The 23,745-nt window shown below is 31.8% G+C and overlaps 1 protein-coding gene across 2 annotated transcripts in view; it reads right to left on the minus strand.

Moving 5' to 3' along the window:
• KCND2 (potassium voltage-gated channel subfamily D member 2) overlaps positions 1-23,745 on the minus strand; it is a 439,410-nt gene that overhangs the window by 412,875 nt on the left and 2,790 nt on the right. The window lies entirely within an intron of this gene.

A 23,745-nucleotide genomic window follows, 5' to 3' on the forward strand; every position in this document is an offset into this window, starting at 1 on the left:
GGTCAAAGGAGCTTGTGTCTCTGATGAAGAAATAGCAAAGCAGCTCTGTAATACTGACTATTTGAGAAATAAAGAAACTTATCTCTTGTTTAAACGATTTTTATGTGAGGTTTTCTTTTACTTATAGCTGAATCTAATTCTAAACTATGTAGATGATATGCTTGAAAACGAGTGAATATTATTAAAAGAACCAGAGAGTGAAAACCTCAGATATCCAGGAAAACTTTCACACACAAGTTACACCCCCCAACATGCGTGTGTGCACACATACACACACATAATGGTGAAAGTCTGATAATTATGACAGTCACACACCTTACTGGGCTCTTAACTCACTAATTATGACTCATTTACTTATGTTTGAGCTGACATTTGCCTGTTTCTTTCTTTTACCAGACAATAAAAAGTGTTAATAAGAAAATAAGATGAAATAATAATAACAGGTAAGGCTAAGTGATTTATCTTGCATTAACCAGTCAATACATCTTCAACCCTTCTACTTGCACTGGTGATTCAGCAAGAGCCAATAGCCATAGTAGATACCAAGTAAGAGCTACACTTTCTAATAGTAGTGCTCAATTATTATTAACTTGCAAAAGCAGAAGAAAAATAGATCTTAACTCTCTATGTAGTTTTTCCAAGTTTAGGCTTTGAGAGAAACATTTCTTACTTCAACATATATTGTTTTGAATTCATAAAAGAAGAAACTAGAGGAAATGCTTAAATCAATGTCACCATCACAGAAAACTTTCTATGACTCGTTCTCAACACTTATTTTTAGAGGTTATTAGCAGGGACACCAGAAACGTATGGCTGCATAAGGAAGCACTTCCAATCATCCATCATCCAAGTCACATGGAATATTCAATTTAAAATCACGAACTCATCAATCACTAAATAGCTAGACTGAAAAGTATAAGTACTCAGAAGATTTTAGTCAGTGGGCTGGTATATTTTATATTTCTAGTTGTTCTCTATGTGAAAACTTATTTATTTTTGTTTTCAATACCACCATGACATAGTAACAGGATTGTGATGTTCTAGGTAAATGATTCCTTTTTTTGGTGATTGTTCCACTTTTACAGTAGTATTACCAAGACAGAGGATACCCCATGCAGAAGCCCATAATACCTATGTGTAGAAACACCTTTTTTTGCGATGTGTGTGCCAAAGTTAGTATCTCAATTATGCATCTTTAGAGATACAGAACTTTACTAAGCACAAGGCTAAAATGTAACAAGAACTTATCTAGCCACATCTAACCATTTAAATTTAAAATAGCTAATATTAAATAATATTAAAAATTCAATTGCTTATTCACCCCAGCCACATTCCAAATGCTCAATAGCTACATGTCGTTAGTGGCTACTCTACTGAACAGAACAGATAGAGAACATTTCCATCACCACAGAAAGTTCTGCTGGACAGCACTAAACTAGATTGTCACGTTATTAACACACTCTGAAGGAGTACCAATTTAGAAATTCAAAGTTAATATTATTTATAATGACTTTTACTCCAAAGGACAAACATAAAATCCAGAAAAATTCTCTAAAGCATTTCAGTTACAGCACATGAGACTTAAAAATCAATGAAAAATAATTGCCACTCATAAAACAGAAGTAGATTTTAACAGAAGTTAAACATAATGGACATTTACATAAGCAGAAATGGTTTAAAAAATCACGTTTCTGAAAAATAATAATGCAGGGATTTTTTTAAAAAATCTGATTTGAAAGCCACATCATGGAAATATGTCAAGTCAGAGCTTTCAAGTAATAAAAAGAGCAAAGGAATCATGCCTCCTTTTCATATCAAAATTGCAATCCTTAAAAAAATAGATTAAAAAATTCTTAGAAAATAATTGCTAAATGGATGAAAGGTTTAGTGTGTGGGCATTCTAGTTGTTTATTCTTGGCTTTTTAAAACTGATGTCTCATTTCCAGGCCTGGCTCTGGTTCCTTCCACCCTAGCCAACAGATCCAAAGACTGTTTCAAATGTTTGATTCTTCATTTCTCTAAGTATCAGAAAACTGCTTCTTTCAGCAATTATATAGTATAGTATTGCATTTAAAGTGTTCTTCCCGATTGATGTGATAAGTAGCACCCAAATAGTTAGGATGGCTATAAAGAACTTATTCTTAGACTATTTTACTATGGACTAAATAGGCTTTCTCAAATAAACACTTAGCACTCCCCTGTGATCATACTATAGGCACATATTGAGTTCGTTTTTTTAAATATGAAAGATATTGTGAAACTAATTATTAGCACTAAGTCTCTCTCAGGAGAATTATTTGAAATAGGAAATTCATTTTTAAGAGATTAAATTGAAATAGAGATTTCCTCTCTCCATGGTCCTAGGAATTAAACTTAATGAGATCTAGCACTTAGAATCTTTGTGAAAATTTGTACGACAAAAGTCACAATTAGAAATATGACCTCAAATACTTCAGTTGGAAAAGCATGATATGTAAAACACAGCTTTCCAAAGTTGGAAGAAATGTCAAGCACAAATACAACACTTAAATTTCTTATATACCATACATGAATGCAACCCTGATCCTGAAGAAAAGAGACTGAATGACTGTATCTAAATATTCCAGCAGTAAAAAGAGATATATTATACTAACCGTTTTGATGGTGAAAAACAGATTTAAATTTTAATACTATACATTAGAAAAGTACTCAAATTATAGATTATACTTAAGTATTCAGTGTTTACATCAAAAATCCCGTTAACATTTGCTGAGAGACTCCAGCCCAACTGTCTTTGAGTCCTTTCTTGGGAAATAATTTATAGCCACTCAGAACTGTCAAGATGTCCCAACTCAAAATGGCAAGACTATACAGAGGTACTTAACAGTAAGGGTTCCAGAGTCAGACTGCCTGCATTTGAATCTCAGCTTCCCTACATTTGGACCATGGGTTTGCATTGCTTCATCTGCAAAATAGTGATAAAAAACTGCACTTAATTTATAATGGTATTGTAAGGCATAAACTATAGAATCCATTATAAACTTTAGTACAGTTGCTAGTACAGTAAGTATAAAACACATAAAACCTAATATTTGTATTATTCCTAAAATATTCTATTTATCCTTTTGTTTTTCACTATTTTGTCCATCTGGAATGTTCTTCTCGTTCTCCATCTCTATTCCTCTTGATAGCCCATATTCATCCTTAAATATTAATAGTTTATTCAGGACTTACCATTAGCAAGCCTTCTATGAAATTCCTCACTAGATTAGGTGTCCCTCTCTGAACTCCATAATTTCCTGACATAACTTTATTACCATACTCTTTGCATCGTAATGCATAATGCGTGTGTGTGTGTGTGTGTGTGTGTGTGTGTGTGTGTGTGTGTGTGAGACACTACCCTATGGCATATTCTCTGAATGCAGAAAATATGCCTTATTAATTTTTGTATCCTTAACTTAGCAAAAGCATGGCCCAGTGTAGGCACTCAAATATTTGCTGAATAAAGGAAAGACAAGAATCTTGATATTTTCTAATAGCTACTGAAACAGAACATTGTAATATTCTTGCAGGCATAACTGAACTAAACTGATGTTTTATTGAGTTTGCTTCCTTGGCATCAATATGAATTCTTAGTGCTACATATTGAAAATCATTATCTACAAGTCAAGATAGTTCCCCTTTATAAATAGAATATTGTGTATTTTCATCAAAACTAACATAAAGCTCCACAAAAGAATGTATTCAATCCCCAGAATATTAGAACATATTCAGTTAGATACAGGTCCTGATCTCTAAGAGATTATAATATAAGAGAGAGCACAAGATATATAAACATAGATACATGGCAAATATATTGTTTATATATATGTGTATCTGTGTGTGTCTGTCTGTATATATATATATAACAAATGTAGAAAAGGTAAATATACAATAATAGGCTAAAGTGTTTACCTAACAAGCATATTTTTCTTGCAAATCTTTATCATATTAATGATTTTTAAAAATTCTGTCCTTATAGGAATAGTTTTAAATCCAGTCTTAATGTTCAGTAAACTCTGAAACCATTCTAAGACACTTGCTATAACCTATATGTCTGTTCTCTCTAAATTTTTAGATAAAAATGTCTTTATAAACATGTATTTTGTAATCATAACTTTTTATTGCACATGACACTAATTATAATAAAATCTAGTAATTATATAAATGAAAGATATTATAATAAATAAAATTAATTGCAGAAGAAAAACATTAGGTTGTTAAAAATGTCCATTTATAAAGGGTAAGCTGACATCGTTTTCAGACTTAATATATATGTCCATTATTGCTGACATTATCAGTAAGAAAGTCAGATAAGAATCTATAACTAACTTCTTGTATTCAATATAAACTCCACTTGTAAAGTAGTGACATAATCAATCCTCCCTGCTATAATGAATATACATTTTATCCAGTCACGTTTATTCCTGTGATGCTTGGATAACTTCAAACAGAAGATGTTAGAAAACATCTTAGATGATTTTTTCCTTCTGCAGTAAGACAAAATAAATAAGACTCCGAGATTTACTCACCTTTTCACTAAACTATTTTAAAATGGCTGTGCTGAGAATTGTTTTTTCATCCTTGAATGACTTAAATTAGGAATCTTAAACTTTGCAAATCACAAATCAACACATGACTAGAATACTCTATTAGGATAGTCTATAAATATACTTCAAGAGCAGCAGACTTAGTTTTGTCATTGCTGGTCTTGACATACTTTGAACCAAGCCTTTTCTACAGAGTTTCTACCTCCAGAATGACAGTTGACATTACAACTACTAATTTTTTGACAAATATAAAAAATTTCTGAGCCTGTGTTTCTGCAGAGAATGCATGTTTTGGAGACAGAACATTTCAATGATTTTTGAGTCACATTTGTTTACCTGTGAAATAAAGGTAACACCTCTGTTATAGATTCACATGTCATCAAAGACAATGTATGTAAAGCAGAGCTGAGTACAGTGCAGACAGATTCTAGGTAATTACTCATTAAATGAGAGCTTCTGTGATGACGATCATGATAATAATGATGATGATGGCAACGACAACTGCCATTTCATCTCTTCGAATGAATTTGACCAAAGAGAAACAGGAAAGCTGCATGTCTCTGACCCTTTTCCTCTAACCATCCCAGTTGTCTTAATAGGCTCATTACTAATGAGCCTCCCCGAAAGTGAAGGGAAAATCATCAGAAACCTGAATAAACCGCAGCCTCTGGTCAAACTAAACCAGAATAATCTGTGGGTACCAGAACAATTCAATTAGAATTTGTAATATACTCTTCCTTTTCTTCTTTCCTACTGGATTTTAAATGTTTTGTTTCACTGGGTGGATGCTTTCAGGTACAATGACCTGGACAAACACTTCCGTTGATGAGGAGATTCCTTTATAGCTTTTTCAGAAGAAAATTGTCTATTGTGTGTTTCATTTCATTTTTATAATACAATTAAACAGACTAATTTAGACAGCTAGGCCATGTAGCTAGGTACCGCAAAAACAATGCATTTTTATTAGCTCATAGAATGAAATTTAATAAGAATTTTTAAAAAATCTGGTACAGTTTATCTTCAAGTAAGATACATCCACAGCATAAGGAAATGAGAGAAATAAAAGGTTTTAAAGCATTCCCAGTGAAAATAAAAGACCTACTATTTTATCTCAAGCTTGATATAAGTCAACATACTTAGGATCTATTCAGAGATACATAGCGTTGGTGTTAACGTAGGTGATGATTCCAGTGTACTCTCTTCTGGTTAGATCAGCTTTAGAGAACATAAAATCAAGTCAGTGAGAGGGTCAAGAAATCATAGTAAACAGCAAAAGTTGAAATGACTTAGGGAAGTTAACCAGAGCAAGGAAAAGCCTAAGGAGAAAAATGACAGCTTTTTTCAAGTACCACCCTGGAAAGAATGTGAAAATGACAACATTTTCAGTTTAACCTCATAATACCTAATTTGAATAAATGATTGAGGTAGAAGTTGTATATTTCAGCTCAATTTTTTAAAAGCTTAATAAAAATTTGAGCTGTGCTGCAAAGAAATGGGTTACCTTAAGATTCCAATTACACAGCATATTTGAAAAGTTCATAGAAGGTCATATAAATGTAGAGAATGTAGTAGAAGGAAAGACTTTAAATGGGTAGAAGTTTGAACGAGGTGGCCTGCAAGGAAATTTTTAATTTCAAGATTCTGTGCTTCCATGAATGTAAAGAATTATCCATTTGAAGAATCTTAAGTGTCTGTATCTATGAAACACGTCACTAAATCCATGTCAGCATGATAAAATATGATGACTTACCACCAAGATAAAATCAAAAAAGATTTAGATAATATTGCAAATGAATGAAAGTTAATTAGGACAAAGGGAACATGGGTACTAAGAAAATTTAGAAGTAATATTTAAATAAATTATAAGTAATATTTAAATTAATTTATATCAATTTCTTATCATAGAAATGTCTTTCAATATACAATTACAACATTTACAATGGTTAAATAGTCATTTAATATATTTCAATATAATTATCTATAAAAATGACGGATTTATAGTAGAACAAATAGATAATGTTCTCAATGGTAATAATGCATTATTTATCAATTTGTGCATCATTTAAACTAAAAGAGATACAGGAAATCTTAAACCATCTAGGAAAAATACTGATTATTTATGTTTTAGCAAAAAAAAAAAAAAGAGAGAGAGAGAAAAAAACAACAGATGTAGACATTGGCTCAAAATTTAGTTTAGAAGCATCCTAGAGTTTTTTCCCCATTTGCTAGGACAGGTCTAAAAGAAGGAAAGAAGGCTCTGGTAGACGGAAAATCATGTTCAAATGTCCTTATAATTTCGTATGTTCCTTGGGCTCTAACTTGACTACAACAATTGATGGGTGACATTTGTTCTTTTCAACTCAAGCAAGCAATTGGTCATTTCAGAGCACTAAATAGTTCCTCACAAATTTTATATCATACAAACATAAATATATTTTTAAATTGCATTCAGGCTCTGTAGAATCAGCCAGTGATAAGAGCCAAAATTTAACGTCACAGTTCTTTGGTTTAAAATCCCAGATCTGCACACAACTTAATCGCTCATATTTGTATGTTTTCTGCATACTGCCAAGTATATTGCTGGCACATTGGAATAGTCAATAAATTGAGTTAACTGAAATGTGGATTCTGTGTTTACTTGCTCAGTTTTGTATATGACTGTGCATTTGTTTTTCTGTATTTCTGGGCATCATATTTGTATCTGCTAAACAATAGTGTTCAGGTTGTTCAATGATACACAACACCTAATTTACAAGAATTTCACAAATTATTAATACATAATAATCTTAAAATGATGGTGAGAGATATAGAGAACAGTACTACAGAGATAAAGTAATGTTATGTCATATATCACAGACTACATAGGGGGCTCAAATGTTAAGATTCAAATGTCATCTAATGCAATCTGTTCCATTCTACTGCTAGAATTATATTTGTCTGCCTCCACAAATGGATTGAATTTGTATATACTCAGAAGGACTTTTTTGTTTATTCTTTCATTTATCCCATGAACATTTATTGATCATTTATGATGGACAAAACATATAAGAAAAGTGAAAATACAAATACAAGAACAAATATAATTTATAAGTGAAGGGATTATTATTTGTGCTATAGGAATTACTTTCACATCCATTCACAGTAGAATTTATTAAGATTAAAAAAATGACAAATGATTCCAGATTTTTGTTCAGTCAATATTCAACAGATATTTGAGTGCCAAATAAATCTACTAACTGTGCCCAGAATATACTCTGAATTTTTATTCTGTTGAGATTTTGCTTATGTCAGATAAAGAAATTGTCCTCTATCCACCCCCCACCCATGGCAGACAGCACTAATTGATCATGGCACCCATTCTTGGTGACCCTGCAGATGCCTGAGAATTCTTCTCATCAGTCACATCAGGAAGCATACAAATTCTAATAGAGTTGGCATACAGAAATATAAATATATATATTCCCAGATACGTGTAGCTCTTAATGTATGGGATATTGAGAAATGTGCTAGACAATATTCTATGTATAATGGATTTGCATTAGATTTGGAAAAATTCTCCATATGGCCATGTCTTCTGCTGATTGTCCATAAAAGCCTAGTACATAATATTTCCTGATGACATAAATCTGGAAATTCTTGTCTGAAGCTATTATAAGAAGAATGGCTCAGGACAGACATGTACAGCTATGGGTCAACAGCACAGAGATGAGACAAGTAGCACAGAAATGTAGGGGATTTCTTTTAATGGTTGGAGAGAATGAATAAGTATTTTGAAAATAGTTTCACAGAGGAATGAATCAGCATTTCAAAAAAGTCTCAAAATTCTAAAAGTTTATTTCATATGCAATTCTTTTAATGTGTGTTACTCTGAAGACTTTGCATCTTGGGCATTTTATTTCTCTTGTAGATATTTGTGTGTCAGAGGATGTGTAGCTGAAGGAGAAGTAACTAGAAAGTATTATGAGTGATGTAAACTCCTAAAATTGAGTGGACCTTTAACTCTACAGTAAAAAGAAAAAAAAATCTTTATTCTGTATCTGTGATATACAAAGCAATGTTCTAATAAGCATAGTTATAAAACCTGTGGGGGATATTTCAACTAAAGTTTGAGGTTCTTTGAAGCAAGAACTCTGTCAGCAGGCATATTGAGGCACCTCAAACACAACAAGGTTCCAGACACAGCATTATAAAACCATGGATTTCTTTTTTTCTTACTTGGTTCCTAGAGATACTACAAATAAAGAGAAATACAATATGAACTTGTAAACAACTTATTAAAATTTAATTGTATGGGTTGCTCTTCAATAAAATACATTATTCTAAATCACCTAAAATAAGGTGAACAAGAATCATAGATCCAATCAAAATAGATCTTAGATTAACAGTTGCAAGCTATTTTGTTTTTAATATTTCAGATTTATATTGCAGGTCAGAACTTCCAAACATGGTGTGCACGGTACTTGGCTGATGTTTATGTCTGGCCTAAGGTGCAGGGAAAGGACAGCTGCTGTTCTTGGCAAACCCACTGATCCTTCCTGCAGGAAGATAAGAGGACTTGTTTATTTTGTGGATCAAAGTTCAGATCTTTGCTAGAAGCATAAGGTGCTTCTATTGGGATAACTGATCAGGGACATGAGATTGAATTTTTTGTGGAAACTTCTCTGATATTCTACCAGGAAAACTTCATACATCAGATCTCAGACACTTCTTAGGCCACGTTCTTTTTCTTTTTTATGCTCTAGCTTCTTATATTAACTAAAAAAGTTTGCTTGATTTTTTGTTACCTCTGGCAGTTTGAACTTAAACATGTTTTTAGTGGAGTGGTCTTATTTTGGTTTCATTTTATATGGTTCCCTTTTTATTCAGTAATTATTTAGTTTATTTTTATTTATACCTCCTGTCAATGGGAATCAAAATGTGGCAAAACAGTAGTCATTGCACAGCATGAAAAAATAACACAACTTATGTCCATGAAGTGGTACCGGCTACAGAATAGGAGCCCAATAAATATATACTCTTTGCTCCATTATAAGAATCAGATAATGTCCTTACACCTCTCCCTCTCTCTCCCTTTCTGTCCTCCTCCCTTCCTCCTCATCACTCCCTCTCTTTCTGTTCCCTTCCCTGTTTCTCTCTCTCTTATCCCCCTTGCCTTCCCCCACATATACTCCATTCAGGAAGTGAAGCATTACGAAGCGTTTATAAGACTCCCTTCCTTACTTATCTGACTTGGGATAAACCTGCATCATCTAACTAACTTCACTTCAAATCAAGATTTCAAAACATGATGTCAGGCCTCCTGAAGTAACATTTTAGTTTGCATGAGATTATATTTATCAGGACTTCTATAATTGGATGATACCTTTTGACTATGGCTTTCCTCTTTTTACCAAACCTGATATTCAAAACTCCTGTAACCATAGCTAATCAGACACTGTGCTCCAAGGAAGGAAGTGAATTTCAATTCCTGGACATATTAATCTTCATCAGCCTTTCACAAGACAGTTCTCATTGTACCTGGACTTCATTAAAAAAAGGTTTATTGTATACTTCTCTATATCTACCAGGAGAGAACATGAAGTCATTTTGGACAAGCTAACATCCACGAAAAGCCAATTAAAAATCTCAACATCAAATTAGCCATTCAGTGGAGTTTTATTAATACATAAAACTTCCCCTATGCACAGTGATAATCTAAGAATCCATCAGCAATTTGTTTTCTATCTTTAGGTCCTGCACATTTGAAATCCCTTACAGTGATTAAAAATTATCTTCTTTGGAACATAAATCCTTTCAAACCAACTTTCTTCTTATATAAAAGAAAAAAAGAGTAAAAGAAAAAAATTAAAAACGTACACAAAGAGATTCCTAGTCTCATGAGATTTAAAATATCTTCATACTTTGTGCTATCTTATTTTTCATAAGCTTCTCCCTTTCTCAGAGGCTTCTTCAATCTAACTCTATCTTCTTTATTTTTATTATGATCTACTGGTTCATTATCTTGTGTCTCCACTAAGGTAAATTCAGCCCACCTATCCCTGATCATGTTAGGAAATCAGTAACTTTAAAAGCTCACAGTGGTATTAGAAACTCCCAAAAGGAAACAGTTGTATTGTCTTTAGGCCAGTTGGTCTCTAGAACACTAGGACTAGTGGTTGTTATCCCTGAAACCCTATTCATTAGCACATGATAGGATATGGCTTTTGCAATAAGATACCAGTTTACAACCTATGTTCAAGATTTCTGAATTTCTGTCTATTACAATAAATAAAACCAAAAACTAGCACTTTACCTACTTTTTCTAGATCATGGTTTGAAATGGTTTGTTTCTACCTTTTTTCAGACTTCCAGCTCAAGTCAACATACGAAGACAATATTAGAGATACCCTGAGCATGCCTTCTTCCAGATCAGTGATTCTTCAGTTTGATGTGAGAAGGGAAAATACTGATGTCATAATTCTCACCTCCAGAGACTATTTAAATTGTTTTAGCTGAATCCCCAGAATATTCATTTTTAATAAGGATCTCAGGTAATCTGAATCCTGGTGGTCCTCAATTCTACACTAAGTAATGTCACTCTAGGTTTACTAAACTCTATATAGGAATCTTTTAATTTTAAAGAGCTATGTATTTTGATCTGATTATTTATATTTCCTATTAAAATATCTTTATATTCTTATAATATTATTACTTTGCTTTATAAAAATTTATATATGATATGGCCAAATCGAAAGTAGTTTTAAATATCTTGTGAAACTATTGGTGCAGCCACAGTTCATTATGTTGGTAAATAACCTGCTTTTAAAGATCTATATTACAAATTTGTCTCAGACCTTACTCTTCTAAAAAATTCATCATGACATAAGATAGTTTCTTTTCTTGGATAAATGATCATTAAGTATACCACATTTTCCTTGTTTTCTTTGGCTGCCAGGAAATTCAGAGCTTATTTTATGCGCAGTAATGCTTTACTTAACTTAATCTGTATTCTCTATCATTTTCCCTTCATCTTTAATATTTGACATTTGTTTATTTAATCATTTTAGTTTATTTGACAGTAAACTGTTACAAATCTTTGAAATGGGAAGAGTTAAAAATAATGAAGGAATGATTATATACATAACTTCGAAACAAATTTGACGGAGATATAGAATTTTTAGAATTTGCTAACCCAAATTTATTAAATGTTGACTTTTCAACATAAAAAAATTTTGTATAGTGACTCAAAGTTCCAATTTCTAAGTAGGAAATTCCACTTGATTTATAGTATGTCATCAATCAACAGCTCTTCAACAATCATTTCCTGCCTAATTGTCTACTGGTATAACCCATTAGAGACTTTTCCATATGAAAGAGAAATATGTACTATCATTAATATTGTATTTAATATTATATATTTAATAATAACAATATAATAGTAATCTCCCTCCTACAGCACCTATGTTCAAAGTAATGTTCTAAGAATTTACATATTTACATTTAATTTTCAAAAAAGTCCTATTTTTAATCTCAGGCAAGAAGAGTTTAAGTAACTTGACCAACATCATTGTGCTGGCATATTGGAGAGCAGGTATTTAAATCCAGGAAGTTTCTTATCTATTACCCTATATATTTAAGATATTTTTGAGTAAATCATCAAAGGGCTATTGTAGGAGAAGGGATAGATATATAATTTTAAATAATATCTGGTAAGGTTTTTATAGAGAAAAATATAAACCAAAAAGGCCCCAATTATTGCCAGAGAGCCCTCTGTTAACAGAAGTTTTATAGGCTAACATTAAAAAAACACAGAAATGTGCAATAGAAAATATCAAATGTTTTTTCCCACAAGCCCAGATATTCCTAAAAAATATCATCATCAACAGTTTATTTTGAATCTTCCCAGAAAAATAAGAGGGGAAGTGTGTGTGTATTTACATACATATTTATATCAACATATGTATGTGTATATAATAATTATTTACATATCTATACATTTTGTACTGATGTATATTTGTGGTTGTATTTCCTAATATGTATATTTCAGTATATATTGCACAGTCATACATATTTTAATAATGTTAAAACAATAGGTACAGATTCAAAAATTGGGCACTGAATAATGCGGGAAATAATGAGAATGTGAGTGGTCTGTACAGTGATTTCTTAATTTATTCAGAGTTTGGCTTAAAATAGTGTATTTCAGAACATATTGCCAACACTTGCAATTTGACTGAAAAAATGTCTCCCTTTAATTTCTTTGAAATAAAATGATCTTACTTTTCATTTAATTGATTACGAATGTATTTGGACTCTGAGTGAAAATAATAAAATTCTTTGCAAAATTGATAGGCACTTTACTTATCACTATCTAGGACCATGCCAACCCTGAATAAAGTGTCCTATTTCCATAAAGAAGGGTTTATAGCCATTTTCTAAATTACATTCTTTTTCTTTGTGATAGGATATTTACTGTGTTATCTTTTGACATTTTGTATCAAATTCATGGAATTTTAAAGTGGTATATGTATACCATGGAGTACTACTCAGCTATAAGAAATAACCATGATACGACATCTCTTTGGTTCTCCTGGAGAGAGCTGGAACCCATTATATTAAGTGAAGTATCCAAAGAATGGAAAAACAAGCATCACATGTACTCACCAGAAAACTGGTTTCCCTGATCATCACCTAAATGTACATCGGGGAAGGATACCAATTGGATATCAGACTGGGATGGGGGGTGGGGGGAGGGGATGGGTGTATGCCTACATGACAAGTGCGTTGCACACCCTCTGGGGAATGGTCATGCTTGAAGGTGCAGACCCGGGGAGGTGGGGGGGGGGGGAGGGGATGGAGGTATGACTATATGATGAGTGCCAGGCGCACTGTCTGGAGAATGAGAACGGACGCGCTTGGGACTCTGACTCGGGGGGATGGGCGGGACATGGACAATGTATATGACCTGAACTTATGTACCCCCATGATGAGCTGAAATAAAAAAAAAAAAAAATTATATAGTATAAAATAAGCAATGTTTCAAAAAAAAAAGTCTAAAGCAGAAATGTGTTAAAGAAAAACAGATCAACATGTATATACTGTAAGTTAATTCAAACTAAGGGCCATTTATTTTAAATATGAAAAAAATTGCAAAACTATCTATGAAGGTTTGAAAATAATATTCATTTTAATTTCCATAACTAAGAATTTATGGAAACTGAAGTAATTCCCTTTTCACATTTATTCTTATGTCCTATTTCACAGTGACATATCCCTTTCTGAATGCCTATGAGATGTTTTGAAATTAGCACATTTTTTTCTAACTATAGCAATGTTCTGATAAAGTAGACAATATTACTGGAGATAATGTGAATACTTTCTTAACTGTACATTTTTGCAAAAATTATATATAACATTTTACAAAACACAATAAATTATCAGAAAACCAGTTGAATATCAATATCAATTCTCATTCTTAATTTCACAAGAATAAGTAAATCAAAGCCTTATTAAATATTTTCAAGTTTGATGTTTTCATTATTGGCTTGGATATGTTCAGCCTTGAATGCAAACATTTAGTTTAAATTAATAAAATATTTCACATTGTGAAAATACAAATGCAGTATTTATCAGAGTAAATATTTTCAGATTGAAAAAAATAAAAAGAATCCAACTGCAAATCATGGAGTTAAATAAAATGCAAGTTATTATTGTTACATTTATATTTATTCCTCATCTCAAAAAGATCAAGGTATAAACAATACCAATGGAAACAATATTCTTAGTTTATTATTATAGCATGAATTTGTTTATCTATATTACCAGTTTATAGTCTCATATTAGATTAAAAATTATATATAAAATATGATGTCATTATCAGAGTTTTAATTGTATTATGGGGAAACTTTTAACTTGCATATACACTACATGGCATTATGGTTTTAATATTTTATTTAATGATGGAGATAAGTGCAAAGCCGAGAAAGAAACAGTGGGGAAAAATAACATCCCAGAGTATTGTGCTGTAGAAAACATTAGACTTCAAATGACCCCCAGAAATCTAGTGTAGGTTCTTCCACTAACTCTGTGATTTTATATAAATTTCATGACTACATTCCAACTTAGTTTCTTCAAGTATAAATTGATAAGTTTCTATAAAAGGATTTCTAAAGAGCCCTATAAGTCAAAATTCCAAGCTTCTAATACCTTTAGACTAAAGCAGAAAATCAAACATTAAAGAAAGTCTACAGAGCACATTCTTTTATGATGCATAATGTGTCTACTGTACATTACTTGTAGATTGATTTAACTTAAGAAGAATACAATACATGTGCTTATTTTTCATTCCAAAAACACCACATTTGGTAAGAACTGGAAATATTTGTATAAGTTCCAAAGTGCTATCTACAACAATATGCTTAAGAATTTCCTTTTTCCAAAATGCATTAAGATGATATAGGGTTAGATAGCTTTAATTTCTGTAGCCTGATGAAAGGAAACTGATTTCCCATTCAAACTAGACAAAGGAGAGTAATTAGGAGCATATAACTGTCATTATCCAACTTTATCACATGCAAAGGACAGGGAATGCCAGGATGTTTTCCTTTGCGATGGCCCTCATGAATCCTAGCTTGCATAATCAGGAAACATGCTTCTGAACAGAACTTCTGTGTAGGATGCAGAATCATCCAGAGGTCAGATGTATTAATGGAAACAGCATGCCAAAGTTAGAAGACATAGTGAATTCTTTCAGATTCAAGAATTATTTTCACAATTTTTTTTAAAGAAGTGTCTCATTTTGTTGCCCGGGCATGAGGGCAGTGGCATGACCATAACTCACTGCAGCCTCAAACTCCTGGGCTCAAATGATCCTCTTCCCTTAGCCTTCTGAGTAGCTGAGACTACAGGTGTGCGCCCCCACACCTGGCTAATTTTTCTATTTTTTGTAGAGATGGGGTCTCACTACATTGTTCAGGCTAGCTATTTTCACAGTCTGTTTACCTGGAAAGGATATACTTTTTTTAAAAAATGTTTTTATGATGTTAATCCAATTTTTGTTCTTCTAAACCCAAGTCTCTCCAATTATCCATTCATGATTATGTTTAGTTCTTCAGCGTGGTGATTCTTATAAAAGTACTGCTTCTGCAAGTTTTCATCATATGTCTGCTGTATGTATGGTTCAAATTTAATTTGTGTTGAAAATGCATATCCTATGGCAATCTTCATAGATTTTCAGACATGAAAGCTATTTTTTTCTTTCAAACTCACAAAAATGATAAAACACCTAGAGAGGATTTATATGTACCTACTACAAAATGGAAAAAGAATAGAAAAAAAAGGAATGAAAATCCTTTAAATGGAATTCAAATGTATATGATATTGTTGACACTAATATTAGAATTGACAACTATAAATATGCAAATCTGTATCCAAAATAAATAATTATCCTCACTTCCCAAATAGCTCCATACATATTGAGCACCAGTTTTGTCTTTTCAGCGAAAGCATAGAATTCATTTTTAAAATTGAACTAGTTTTATTTTTGTCAGTGAGGAATAATTTAATTATGTATTATAAAATACTCCATTTTTAGACAACCTCATGAATAATTTGATATAAATTTTAAGCTAAGGTAAGTATAACAAATCTAATGAAGGATGAAAAATTATACATAGTAAAGAAGCTAATTTTAACATGACCATTTAAAAATGTTTTAAATGTTTCAGAACTTGTACTCCTTTTAATACAGAAATCATCTCCTGTTCCTACCATACTCACAGCTCTCTAATGTCTCCTTTTCATCTTGAATAAAAACAGAAGACTTTACTAGGTTCTACAATGTCCTATATCATGTCTTCCCAATTTGCTTTCAGGTTTCACTTGCAACTAAGTCCCTTAATTCCTTTGCTTCAATTACAGGGACGTAGGTGGAATATACCAAACTTTCTCCCACCTTGAAGCCTTTGTACTTCTTTTTTTTTCTTTCTCTAAAGCTCTTCATCCAGATATTATTTCAATTAGCCATCAGCTCAAATGCCACCCCCTTGGAAAGGTCTTGTCTGTCCCCTATCCAAAATGATGGCTTCTTGCCCAGATTTACTTAGTTCACAGCACCCATCTCGACCTGGCACATTATATATTTATATGTTTATTTTCTGCTTCTCCCACTATTCTAGTTCTCCATGGTTCTTAAGGTCGGGAAGTTGGCCATAATGTTTACTGCCATGGTTGATGACGCATAGCAAGTGATCAACAAAAGTCTGTTAAATTGAGTTGAATTCAGTGAGCCGCATTTTGATTTCCTGAGAGTATATGTTACTGGTATTACTTTGGATTTCCAATAGCACGATTACCGGTATGCTTAAAAGTAAAGAAAATGAGGAAGATGGAAGAATTAGGTCCACATAAAAGCAAAAAAGATGAGGCCTTTTAATTTTAGAACAAAACCTTCCCATCCTATCTGACATTAACTCAACTGTCATTCTACTCTTTCAATATTATTTTTTTCTCATTATTAATTTCTGATAAGTCACTCCCTACTCCCCCCCACACTCTTTATGATTTGGATCATCTTTATATAACAGACTTGTCAAAATTCCTAAGGCAAAATGGATTGTTCTATGCCAGAATATGTACCTACATTTATATTTACATTTTTTACGCCTGCCTTTTAATCCCTTAGAATGTGAACTTCTTCCTGACAGAGATTACATTATCTTATATGTCATTTATAGACAATAGTTCACTATTTTTAAAGAATTCTATTTTATGCATAAATGAGTATTACTGTGCAAGAAATAGAACACCTTTCTAGTGATGAAGTGTTGTCAAAGTACTTTCTGGCCCATGGGCTGCTTGAGTTACTCATATTTAGGTAAGGAACTGAGCTTGCAAGAGAAGGAAGTATATTTCTGTGCTGATTCACTTGTCATGAAGTATTTCCATATGCTTCTTAGAGGCATCTACAATTTATCTGGCCTTCACCAGAAAGCACACTGATTAAGAAGAGAACCACTGACAGCTTATTAATTCTAAACTTTGCATAAGAATCAGTTATGGATGAAAAAGTGGGGGTCTCATAGCCCATCCCAGCAAAAAGAGAAAAACAAAAAGAGTAGATTGTAGTACATTAGAAGACAAAATGTTCAAATAATGAATTTAAATACTTTGAACATTGAACAAAGCAAAATAATTTGGCTTAGATTAGTATATTACCAATAATGTTGAGATAGCACAACTCCATTGCTAAGGAGCTAGCTCTCCATAGTGTGCAGGTACCAACTCACATCATGATCAGCAATACATTAACATAGATACTTTCCTACATTTCAGCACTGAACTAGCTAATAAGTTCCCAAAAGGTATACAGTCAAACCTCAAAAACTTTTCAGTCTATTTAGGAAGCCAAAGAGCAAAACCATAAATTATATTTAAAGTGGCAAGTGTAATTCCAACTACAGATGATGTAGGCTTGGGAGGTTGAAAACTCTTCATGAGAAGGTCAATGTAAAGGTTTGCTCTCAAAGGAAAAATCTACAGGACAAAACATTCAAATGGAATCTACTAAAGCAAAGAACAGTGTATATGTGCACAGAAATGGTGCTTTACCCCTGGGTTTCTTTTCAATACCAGACAATATCCCATACTATCAAGTCTAACTCCTGAAGCTAGTCAGAGAACAATGCTTTAATACACACACACACACACACACACACACACACACACACATCCACGCTCAGAAAACAATATAAGACATATGGGGAGGTAGAATGAATTCATTATTATAGCTCTGAAGGAAAAATCATATTTCCTTTACAGTGAGTGTTATTTTCACCATCCTTATTCTTTCAATGAAAGAAAAGTTAAATTGTACATTTGTAATAATTCAGAGGCCAACTTTTAGGCAATTAGGGAAATAACTGATTTTCTTTCTTTTCCATCAGGACAGGTAAAACACTCACCATTGCATAGTTTGCTCTAAAATGACCTGAAAGTTCACTGGATAAGAACACAAAGTTGTGTTACATCAATTGGGTGCCATCATGATAAACCCTAGCGCTGTGTAAATAAATGCAGAGCCAGCAGTGACAATGAGGAATATGAAAAGAGTGAGTGATAGACAATAGAACTAGGAGAGAAATGCACTATATTAATGGAATTAATAGCCAACTTACTCCTTCTTTTATCCATGTAGCAACAGCAGCAACCCCCTGATAATTATTATAGCATATTTCTATATAATGTAAGATCTTCAGGAAAAAAAATGGGTAAAAAATAAAGTTTAAAAAAATACTGCTGCTATTTAGTTATGTAACTATGGGCAAGCCACAAAAATTTTACATGTATAATATTATGAATTTTAAATAAATAACAAATAAGTTTTGTTCCACCAGGAATTCAGAAAGCAAGTAATAAGAAATTTGAACTTCAGTAAGTTATTTTCAAAGATCAGTATAATTAGGAGGAAATTTCAGAATTAAATGATATCACTATAAAAATAAAATAAGATAAAGTCAATCCATAATCTAAAGGAAAACTCGGAAAAGAAGAAAGAATAACACAGAAAATTAGGAAATCGCCCTTTCTCTAGGGTACCAGGTTGATAGAACACATATTATGTCTTTCTAAAATACCTCTCTGTCTAGCAACTAAAGTTTTAGATGCTGGGCAAATATACATAGTTTAAAAACACTAGGTCAAATATTGCCTCTAATTCAAATTATGAGTAAAACAAAATGGAGACACTTAAGATTTGGTTACTTGCAATGCTAAAATAGAAAGACATACTATATTTCTCTACATTTCTTTAAAAATTCAGTTTCAACTCCCATCAACTAACATTTTCAATAAAGAACTTTTCACAAATATGTTGTATGTTGTAGTATGCCAAAATAAATATGGATGTTAGCCCACAGTATGGCTCTACAGCAGAAAAAAAAATTGGTATTTCCTACCATTTAAAGATTGTTATTATATATTAACAAATTAGCAATATTTGTGGGTAGGTGTTGGCACAATGGAAAAGAATTCCATCCATTTTCACTAATGGTTTCGTAAACTGAAAGTTTCTACATAAATGATTCTGCAAGATATACTCCCAGCATTCCCCAAAGCTATGTAATCAGAATAGCTACAGGTAATAGAAGACTGTTATTTACAAGTTTATCCTTCTTTTCAAATAATATTTATTTATAACATAATAATCTCATGGATCATAGATATGAACATATATATTGATACCTACATGACAAAATCTCTCAAATGATGCCTCTCTAAAAAAGATATTTCCCTGATAAATTACTAGGAAAACTGCAGTGAAAAATTATTTTGCTGTTTTTGTTTCTTAAAATAGTAATTCACCAAACCTATAAAAATTGAAATATGATAGATATAGTTTTGAGGGTCTTATTAAATAGACAACTACACTAAGTTTTCTGGGAGCAAAGATGTTATTCTGTCATATTTGTTTCAGATGACTATATAATATAAATTACTTTGTTTTCCAAAATTTGTTCGGAAATCAGAATATGATTTATGTAGTTAAAAATCACAAAATTTCATCCTAAACATGAACTTTATAGAAATGCCACATAGAAACCTTCTTTCCCATATCGAAAACTTCAATGAAAGCAACATTGTTTTAAAATTAAAGAAGTGGTATAGACCACAGAAATGATGTGTCTGAAGTTCTTAAGTTTTATGTTAGGAGTAACATGATCTCTTCTTTAAAAAAAAAAAAAAAAACTCTCTAAATGGTTAGTAATCATGACCAAGAATGCAAACATTGCCTAATGTAACAACTCCTCAAATTACTTAATATTCCACCTGGTACCACTTCTAACTTCCAAGTCACTAGCCTGAGGTATGATAGTAAACTGGAGCTCCACCCTGTTGAATGTATTTTTACAAAAGTTTTTGATTACTGATGAACATTTGTTAATTTTCTAAATTTGGCAACATTTAAGTACTACCGTCTAAATGAAAATAATAACTAGCTACCATCTTCCAAAAGATTTTAGGAGAAAAGAGGAGTTCCAGGTTCTTTTTCTACAAAGGCAGTTTAAGAAAGTAATTAGAGTTTATGTTATGGAATGGGAAGCCAGATGAGTAAAAAAGTAATTCAGGGCCCTGCACAGGTCAATAAATATGCTCAGAAAGAAAGAGCAAAATTGAGGAACAGATCTACCTGACCACCCAAACTAACACTATTTAAAAAAAAAACTGACTTTTTTTTTCATTGATTTTTTAAATTGTGCTTTTGATGCTTCCTAATTTAATTAATAGGAAATGAGGATAGTCTTAAAACTATATTTTAAAGCACTCATCTTGCTGGGAGATTAAATAATTACTTATATAATAAGCAAGTTCAAGTTATAGTCTAATGATACATTTGATATTTCAGGGAGCAAAAATATTAGATGAATACACCATAGTTCTAAGATGGACCCATTGAGTTCTTCAGAGGAGAAAACTAACTGAATTTTGCCTAAAATGACCACAGATGCTGCAGATGATTCTGCCAGTCTTGAATAACAAAGCTCCTGGTCATTTCTTCTCATGTAAGTAATGTTTACATGAGCTGGAGCTTTTCATAACCACTGTCTACAATCACATTTTCATTTCTACTATCATTAATTGAGGAACATTAGCTCCATTAAAAATAACAGCCACATAAAAAAGCTCAGAAATTATAATGGAAAATTCTTTATTATCTTTAAGATACAGCTTGACATTAGCTCTAACTACTACATATTTTTCAGAAAGTTTATCTCATACTTCATCCTCTAAGTATAAAACCACAGTGTAAAAGATAAAATTAGGAAACAGCTTTGCTTTAATATTTTCTATTTTTAAATAATGCTATTGAGTCACAGTGAAATATTATAAAGATAAGACATCCAAAAGTCAAGGTTTATAAGAATCTATTTCTCCAGGGAATTTATACATTATAAATATATTTTGATGAGAAACTGAAGACATTTTCCTAAGAAACTTTCCTATATTATAAAGTATATGCTTTGTTAAACATCCATATATAGCCTCATTTTGATTGCATCAACCTTTCTACATCTCAAAAGCATGACTGCTATTATATATTCCATCAGGATCATTAATTAGCTTAATTTCCTGAAAATTAAAATTTTTAACTTCAGTGAAACTTAACTCTTAAAAGTAACTCCCATTTACTTTTAAGTTCTGAGAAACTGAGTAATCCCTCTAATCCATGTACCTATGGAACATGTGAGCTAAATCCACTGCAAAGATATTACTCAGACATTATGATTTAGTTTCTTAAATTAGTTCAAAAGGTAGATTCTTTTAAGCATTTTATTTATATAATAAAAATTGGCATTAATGGTTAACATTTCCTCATTTTTTTTCCTGAAAACAAAAATAAACTCCAAAATAAAATAAAAATTTGAAAGTCATTTCAAGAAACAAATTTTAAAATAATACTAACTTCTCAAGTCTAGTGTAGAGCTTTTAGCTAAATGAAATTAGCATATCATTAATGTTCATTATAATATCTATATTCAATCATATAGACAGCATAGCATTAACATTAAAATTACTCACTGATATCTCATGAAAAACACTGCCATATACACCAAAATTTTAAAGTGTATTTCCTTTTAATATTTCTCCCTTTACTTTCTCTTAGCATAGAATGCTCATTTTTATTCTAATTTCAAGTCATGACAGTGATTTTCACTACCTAATTGTCCTTAATAATGATTTCAAAGGACAAAAAGACAACAACACACAAACAAAACCTCTTTGATAAGGAATAAGCACCTACACTGCTAAGGTATTCTGCATTGTCTTCATAATCTGTCACAAAATTACCCACAGGATAAAAGGGAAATATAAGCAGTAGAATATAGATTTTCACTAATTCATTCATTAAAATGTACCAGTATGTCTTCAAAAAAATATGAGACTAAATCAAAATCCTAAGTCATTGTATTTTACTTTGCCATAATTTCTTAATTAACTTAGCCAAAAATTCTTCCCATATAAAATATTCCTTTACTTGGTCGTATGACAACATGAAAAATTCTGAACACCACAATATGTCTAATAAAATTAAGTTGACTTTAACCACAATGTCACTTAAAGAAGCCAATTAAATTAGCCAGAAACACAAAACTTAAAGAGTAGTCTTGGGAATAACTTTTTTCTTACAGCCATTACCAAATCCTATTGAACTGATTTCCTACGCAAGAATAGCAACATAAACCTGAAGAAAAGGCACTAACATTACTCCCTGGCTTATCTAAGAACTCATAAAAGTAAAAGGCTCTAACCATTTTATTTTATTAGATTCTCTAATATGTAAAGTGCTGCTACTTTTCTGCAGTTTGATTAACATTATTAATCATTTAACACCTTTCCTTTTTCCTACCAAATAAAAAAAAATCTTAATTCTAGCCAGAGAAGTCTATTTTTAAAAACACATGAATTCAGAATATGCCTCTTAGTTTGTAAAACGTCATTACCCCCCAAATAAAAGAATTCACAAAAGAGCTCTAGAAGGAAATTAGGACCCAAAATTTTATAATGAAACCAGCCTTTGATGACCATCAATCTTACCAGATACTGCTCTATCTTCTATGTGCATTTAATGGGCGTGGGCCCATTGCCTGATGGGATCTGTAGCTTCTAAAAAAAATGTGTGGATGACAGTCATTTGCTTCTTTTTTTGAAACTATGAACCTAGAGTTTTAAATATATTGCAAATACCATTCCACTGCATATTGTAGAATTGATCAGTTTCAGCCCTGATATTCTAAAACACTGCATCACCTATCAGCCATAAATGAAGTACATATATATGAATAGGTACATATACATCACCAAATTCTTTGATAATTATATCTACCATCTGTGTTTTGCAATGTTGTAAAATAAGACTTATGGGTCTTACAGGGAAAACAGACACTATAAGTATCTATTCATATGAAAATAATACTTCAAATATCCATGGAAACTTTTCATTTGGCAGCACTGAAGCCCTTTCTAGACATTTCAATATACATTGTACATATTCGTATCTTTATTTGGGCATCAATTTTGGTTTTCATTGTCATAATATTTTATATACTCATACAGATACTTGTCAATATTTTCTTATATTCAGGAATTCTACAATTTGTATAGTTATCACTTTCACCCATCAATACTCAACAGTTGCCAG

This window comes from Lemur catta, chromosome 11, assembly GCF_020740605.2.
Source record: "Lemur catta isolate mLemCat1 chromosome 11, mLemCat1.pri, whole genome shotgun sequence".
Taxonomy (NCBI): Eukaryota; Metazoa; Chordata; class Mammalia; order Primates; family Lemuridae; genus Lemur; species Lemur catta.